Raw genomic sequence first — 7,069 nt, 5'->3', positions numbered from 1 at the left:
ACGCTAGTCCGTCGAACAGAACAAATAAGTTCATATATTTTTAGATGTTCAATATATAGACTTAGAAATTGTATGTCTGGATTCAACTTTATATAAGAACACAATACCCGATATCTACAAGCTTCAAAAATTATGAATATGAAATTGACATTAATAAAATAATTGAATAAACTAAAATAAACATATTTTTTAATTATGAAAACTTTTTTCGGTGTAGCTGCTTTGTTTACTTTTTGTTTCGCTTCTTGTTCTTCTTAACTAACATTTGTATAATTTTGTGCGTGTGGTAGTTTAGTCGAGACTGCTTTAGAGAGTACCTCTACAAGTATGGCCATGACAATGGAGTAATGTGCTCTTTTTGTGATAATGAAAACGAAAATGCTCTACACATTTTCTTCTATTGTCCGAGATATAATATAGAACGGTCTCAAATAAAACAGCAGATAGCGGAGCGACTATCACCCGATAATATAGTCTTGCATATGATGCGATCAAAACAGGTGTGGCTTGCTGTAAAGAAGCTGACAGAAGAGGTTCTAACCGAACCGTGAGCCAATAGGCAAAGCTTACCTTGCATAGTAATACTGAACGGTAGTCCCACAAGGTAGATATAAAGCTGACGAAGTTAAGGGTTTGCCACGTAGGCGTTCCGGTGCGCGAGTTCGGCACATTAAATTTTAGTATGGACCGGGCGTGGTTCCGAAAGAGGTGTATCAAGCGCACGGAACGAATCGTGCATGCTGTCATGCAGAACAGTATCTTTTAAAAGATTCCCCTTCGATAACAAAAAAAAAAAACTATCGTGCGACTTCTTCAGTCTATTGCTGGAAAAAATAATACGAGCTGCAGAGCTAAATAGAGAAGTACCCTGATGATAATGATATCATCGGAAGCAACAACCGCGCCGTTAGTTCTGCTTTTTCCCGCCTGGATAAGGAAGCGAAGCGAATGGGTTTGGAGGTGAATGCGGACAAGACGAAATATCTCCTGTCATCAAACAAACAGTCAGCGCACTCGCATGTTTATCTATTAGGTAACTGCACGTTGCCAGAGGTATATAAATTCCCTCTTTATTATCATCTAACTGCAATGTTGTGCCTAATCTGGTTAATTCATCTGCTACACAGTTTCCAGGAATGTCACTATGTCCCGGGACCCATTGCAGGTGTATCGTGAAATATGATGTCAATGCTATTAGTAAATCCAAACACTCTTTCACTATCTTCGATGATATTCTATGCGACTTTAGTGATTTTAAAGCCGTTTGACTATCTGAGAATATAAATATGTGTCTAGTCGTTAGCACTATTTTTGACAGAGCGTGAAGGCTTTCTTTAATTGCAGTGATCTCTGCTTGGAAAACATTGCAATAATCCGGTAACCGGAAAGCGATTCTGGTATCCAGTTTCCCTGAAAATACCCCGCCTCCTATTCGTTTGTCTAGTTTTGAACCGTCTGTAAAGATACTTATCTCCGAATCTTTGTCTACTTTTCCCATTTCCCACTTCTCTCTAGAGGGGAAGGATATGTGTAGATCCGAGTTTAGATTCATTTCTATGGGATTTCGAAAGTCCGTAATATTTTGCAGAAATGGGAACATGGCGAGTATACAGGAATGTCCCCTTTTGTAGTTTTGCAGTAGCGAAGAAGAGCCTAAGTGCCGATTTTGCCGCCTTTTGCTTACAGAATAGATCTATATGCAGTGAATACAGAATCGCATCTAGTGCCTGGCTCGGCATTCTTCTGAGGGCTCCACTGATACATATACATGCCGCTCTTTGTAAACTTACCATACGCTTTACTGCGTACTTCTTGTGAATTATCGGCCACCAGACCAATATCCCATTTGTCATCATCGGCCTAACCACAGCTGTGTAGAGCCAATGTGATACACGGGGGGTTAGTTCCCATTTTCATCCAACCATCCTTTTGCAAGTATATAGTGCTAAAGCTGCCTTCTTTACCCTGGTATTCAAATTTGGTTGCCATGATAGCATCCTGTCTAAAATTTGTCCCAGGTAGCTTTCTTTCTCGCTTATTGATAGCGAGGTGTCGTTTATTGAAGGTGATGTGAACTCTGGTATCTTGTGTTTTCTTGTAAACATCACTATCTCAGTTTCACTTGCGTTTAGACTTAATCCACATGATTTTGCCCAACGATTTATCCCATTTAGCCTTGTTTGCATAAGGTCCGAAAGGATATGTGGGAATTTTCCGCTAATAGAAACAGCCACATCATCAGCGTAGGCCACCACATGTACTCCCCCTTTCTCTAGATCTAACAACATACTGTTCATTGTTAAGATCCATAGAAGTGGGGATAGCACTCCTTGAGGTCAGACAGATCTGCACATCGTTGAAACGCCCAGCGTTGAAGTTATGATCCTGCCTAGAAGCATCTGTTCTATAAGTTTCATGAGTGATCCCGAGACATTCAGATCTTTAAGCGCGTTGATAATTGCCTTAGGCTGGATGTTGTTAAACGCGCCTTCTCTGCCTAAGAGAGCGTATTCCTTTACTTCCAGAGCCCTTTCAATCTCTGTCACCACCGAGTTTAAAGCTGTTTCCGTGGATTTTCCTTTATAGTACGCATGTTGTGAAACAGCTAACTTTTCCGGAGTTAGCCTGCTTCTTATATTAATTTCTATCAATCTTTCCAGTATTTGTAGTAGAAATGAGGAAAGACTGATTGGTCTAAAAACCTTTGGACTGGTGTGAGAGCGTTTGCCCGCTTTTGGTTTGTATATTACCTTCACTTTTCTCCATAATGAAGGAATATAGTTCAACCGAAGATTCTCTTCGAGATTGGTTACTAACCAGCCCGTTACGTAACTGAACGATTTCTGCAATTGAGCCGGGAATATACCGTCAGGTCCTGGAGATTTAAAAGACTTGAAACTGTTAATTGCCCATCTTATTTTGTCTATTGATATTAAGTCTCCAATATTAGGATCTGTGTCCACTTCAGAGTCTAGATTATACTCAGCGGTGAAGCAGCGGTGAATCATAGGAATATTCCTTTTTAGCTCTTGCAAATGCACGAGCTAGTTTGTTTTCCTATGATTCCTATATATGTTATCTCGACCTACTTTGTCTCTCAGTACACATTCAATATACCGATGATCGGAAAAGGAGTGTTCTTCTAAAACCCTCCATCGCGTTACTCTATCTAACAGTTCTTCCGACACAAGTGTTATATCTAATACTTCTTGTTGATTTCTAGTAATAAAAGTTGGCGTGTTGCTTCTATTACACAACAAGAGCTTAGTGCTTAATAAATAATTAGAGAGCAACTCAGCTCTTGCGTTGGTATCTGAGCTGCCCCAAAGCGAATGATGTGCATTAGAGTCGCATCCAAGTATTAATAAGCTTTTGGACGCTTCGCTTTCTTGCACCATCCTTTTTATATGCAGTGATGGTACCTGCTCTTCATTATATGTCATGTAACAAGAGACAAGCGGGTAGCTACCTCTGCCCGTCTCCCAGTTTACTGCCGTGGTATCTTTGTCACTATATTTGTACAATAGAAAAACTTTAAGATTCTTTCTAGCCAATATACATGTCCTGTCCTTACCTTCGCAATGTGACACCTATAGTTTATAATTAGTCATCCTCAGGCCTCAAATCCGCCCTCCATTAACCCATGGCTCCTGACGCTAGTTTTCTGTGGTGCAGATTAATTTGTAAGAGATGCATTAGTTAAAGTTACATCTACATCATCTTGAGAATCGCTTAAAAGCTCTTTCTCTGTATATAAATTAGAGAGGTTGTCTCACTCACCTTGTTCGTGGCTATCGGCATGGCTCGAGGACTCCATAGGATCTTCCTCAACTTCACACATCTCGTTATCCGAGCTAAGATGGTCGATAACGCCGGCATCTGCTTTATATGTCTTCACTTTGACTTTAGCGCCACTTTTGTTCAGCGGTTCGATAGCGTCATTCGTTAGCAACAAGAAAATCTGCATCGGGGCCCTTTTGGTCTCCACAGCCGATTCGGTTGTCGCTTCGTCGAATGCCTTGACAAACTTCCAACCCGCTGTTGTTTAATTAGGGTTGCAAGCCCAAATTAGCTGCATTATTTGTTCCGGCTGAGATGGTGTAGCCGGTATCCATACTCTCGCCCTTGGCCTAGACGGTATATTCTTCCTATCGACAGCTGTTAGTTTGGCCCAATCTTATTACTTTATTATGTAAATGTAAATATGTATATTTAGAAGTATGTAGAAGTTCACGTAAGTGAGGAAAGTTTCTGACTGCCATTCACTTGGGAGTAGCCAGGAACGATTATTTTGCATGTGGCTCAAGCAGCTCACGACTTCCGGTCTTAGACCAAGTATCCTCTGGGTAGCCAACAGACATCCGTATGGAAGCGAGCTAAAGTGAGAAGGCGAATCCCGCTTATGCGGTTGTGCGTAGGGTTTGGGACCCACCACATAAAAACGAATAACCAATGAATAAGAAGCAATATCCTCAGATGAGACACCCCCCTTTTGATGACGACCACAGCAAACGTATAAAGGACTATGTGTAAGGGCATGCACCTGGTATGTCCGGACCCTTAATTTGGGAAGGTTCCTCTGTCCAGCTGGTTGATGCCCTCGTAAGAGTAAAGGCTGATATCACCGCAATCCAATAAATGCGATGGACGGGACAAGGACGGAAGAAGGTGGGTCCTTGTGCAATCTACTACAACGGCCATATAAAGGAGCGCAAATTCGGTGTGGGATTCGTGGTGGGAGCGCTGCCCCCGCCACATGAGGATTGTCGTCTCGCAGTGGAGAGAAAACAGACTGCCTACCTCGCAATGTTGCGATCGACCGCAACACGAGCGGGATGGGAAAGATACCGAGAGCTGAAGAGGGAAGAGAGACGCATTTACAGACAAAAAAGAAAGAGGCCGACATGCGTGAGTATGAAGTGCTTGACAAGCTAGCCGACAGGGGTAATGTTCAGAAATTTTACAAAAAATCCGGTGACTAACTGAAGGTTTCAAGACCGGAGCACACTCCTGTAGGACCCCCAGAATTGATCTAGTTGTTGATGACCAGAGTATACTGTGTTTGTGGAGGGAACACTTCTCCAGCCTTCTGAATGGCAGTGAAAGTACAACACCAGGAGATGACGAACCCGATTTCCCAATCGATGACGATGGAACAGATGTTCCATTGCCCGACCGTGAAGAAATTAGAATTAGTTTATCTCAGTGTACTCTGCCCAATCCACAAAAAGGGAGACCCCACAATGTGCGCCAACTATCGTGGGATAAGCCTCCTTAATATCCCCTATAAGGTTCTATCGAGCGTACTGTGTGAAAGACTAAAGCCTACCGTCAACAAACTGATTGGACCTTATCAATGTGGCTTTAGACCTCAAAAATCGACAATGGACCAGATGATCACCTTGCACCAAATATTGGAAAAGACCCTAGAGAGAAGAATTCATCAATTTTAATGCTGCCTTCGATAGCACGAAAAGGAGATCCCTCTAAGCCGCGATGTCTGAATTTGGTATCCCCTCAAAATTAATACGCCTATGTAAACTGACGTTGAGCAACACCAAAAGCTCCGTCAGGATCGGGAAGGACCTCTCGGAGCCGTTCGATACAAAACGAGGCTTCAGACAGGGTGACACACTATCTTGCGACTGCGAAGAAAACGAAAAATGAGAGCGTTAAGCCACCGCACCCGCGACCGGACGCGCTTGTCATATCAAAAAATAACTGGAGACATGTCCTACAGCGACATGCTGAGGGCGGTGAAAAAGGATGGAACCCTAAAAGAGCTGGGAGAAAATGTCTCAAGAATAAGAAAGACTGCAAAAGGAGTAATACTGCTCGAGCTAAGAAGAGCACCAACAGGAAGTACCGAAGAGCACCGGAAAGATATAGATAGGATATTAGGAGGTCAGGCGCAAATATGAGCTTTAACAATTGAAATTCGCGACTTGGACGAATTCACAACGCAGGATGATATAGCCGAAGCCATAATTTCAGTAGTGACTCTATCAAAAATATCAAGAAAGCATATGCAGGTACACAAAGGGCAGAGATAAGTCTCCCAGTGCAACTAGCGAGGCAGCTGCTGGGCGCCCAAAAAATTAAAATTGGATGGGTAGTATGTAGAATCAGAGAAAGGCAAACATAAAAAAATGTTACCGATGTTTTGAATTCGGACATGTTGCAAAATCTTGCATGAACTCAGAAGACAGAAGCAAATGCTGCATGAGATGTGGTGAAAATGGAAACTATGCGAAGGATTGCCTTAAAGAACCTTCCTGCCTTATATGTAAAAGCAAAGGCAGAATGAATACAAGCCACCAAATGGGCAGCCGAAGATGTCCAATCTTTATAGAAGCGTCTTAAAATATTAAATAAATGAAAATACTGCAAATTAATCTTAACCATTGTGAAGCCGCACAAGAACTCTTAACGCAAACCGTGTACGAAAAGAAAATTGATGTAGTAATCATAAGTGAGCAATATAAAAACCCGATCTCTAATACGTGGGTCTCTGATAACAGTAAAAAAGCAGCAATCTGGATCTGTGGTGATAAAACGATACAGGATAATCCACTGACAAATAAATCCTTCTACGCAAGAGCAAAGGTCGGCGGAATACACTTTTATAGCTGCTACTTGCCAAGTCGTTCACAGCCGTAATTTGAAAAAGTCCTTGATGAACTTGTTAGGGATGTCCGTACCACCAACCCAAACATAATAGCTGGTGACTTCAATGCATGTGCCTTAGAATGGGGTAGTAGGAGCACAAACCATCGAGGACAGGCATTACTCAAAGCTTTCTGCCTACTACATCTAGTAGGATACATTTAGTAGGATAATAAAATACAGGTGGCAGAAACACTTTTGAAAAAAATGGGCGTGGTTCCATTATAGATATAACTTTCGCTTGCAAATCACTGGCTCGAACGACAGAGTGGCAGGTGTGTGATACGTACACACATAGTGACCATTTTGCTTTATTATAGATGTTGGAGGATGGGATCATGTGTAGAAGTTCACGCAAGTGAGGAAAGTTTTTGATTGTCACTCACTTGGGAGTGGCCAGAAA

Source organism: Zeugodacus cucurbitae, chromosome 3, assembly GCF_028554725.1.
Source record: "Zeugodacus cucurbitae isolate PBARC_wt_2022May chromosome 3, idZeuCucr1.2, whole genome shotgun sequence".
Classification (NCBI taxonomy): domain Eukaryota; kingdom Metazoa; phylum Arthropoda; class Insecta; order Diptera; family Tephritidae; genus Zeugodacus; species Zeugodacus cucurbitae.
This window is presented reverse-complemented; position numbering follows the sequence as displayed.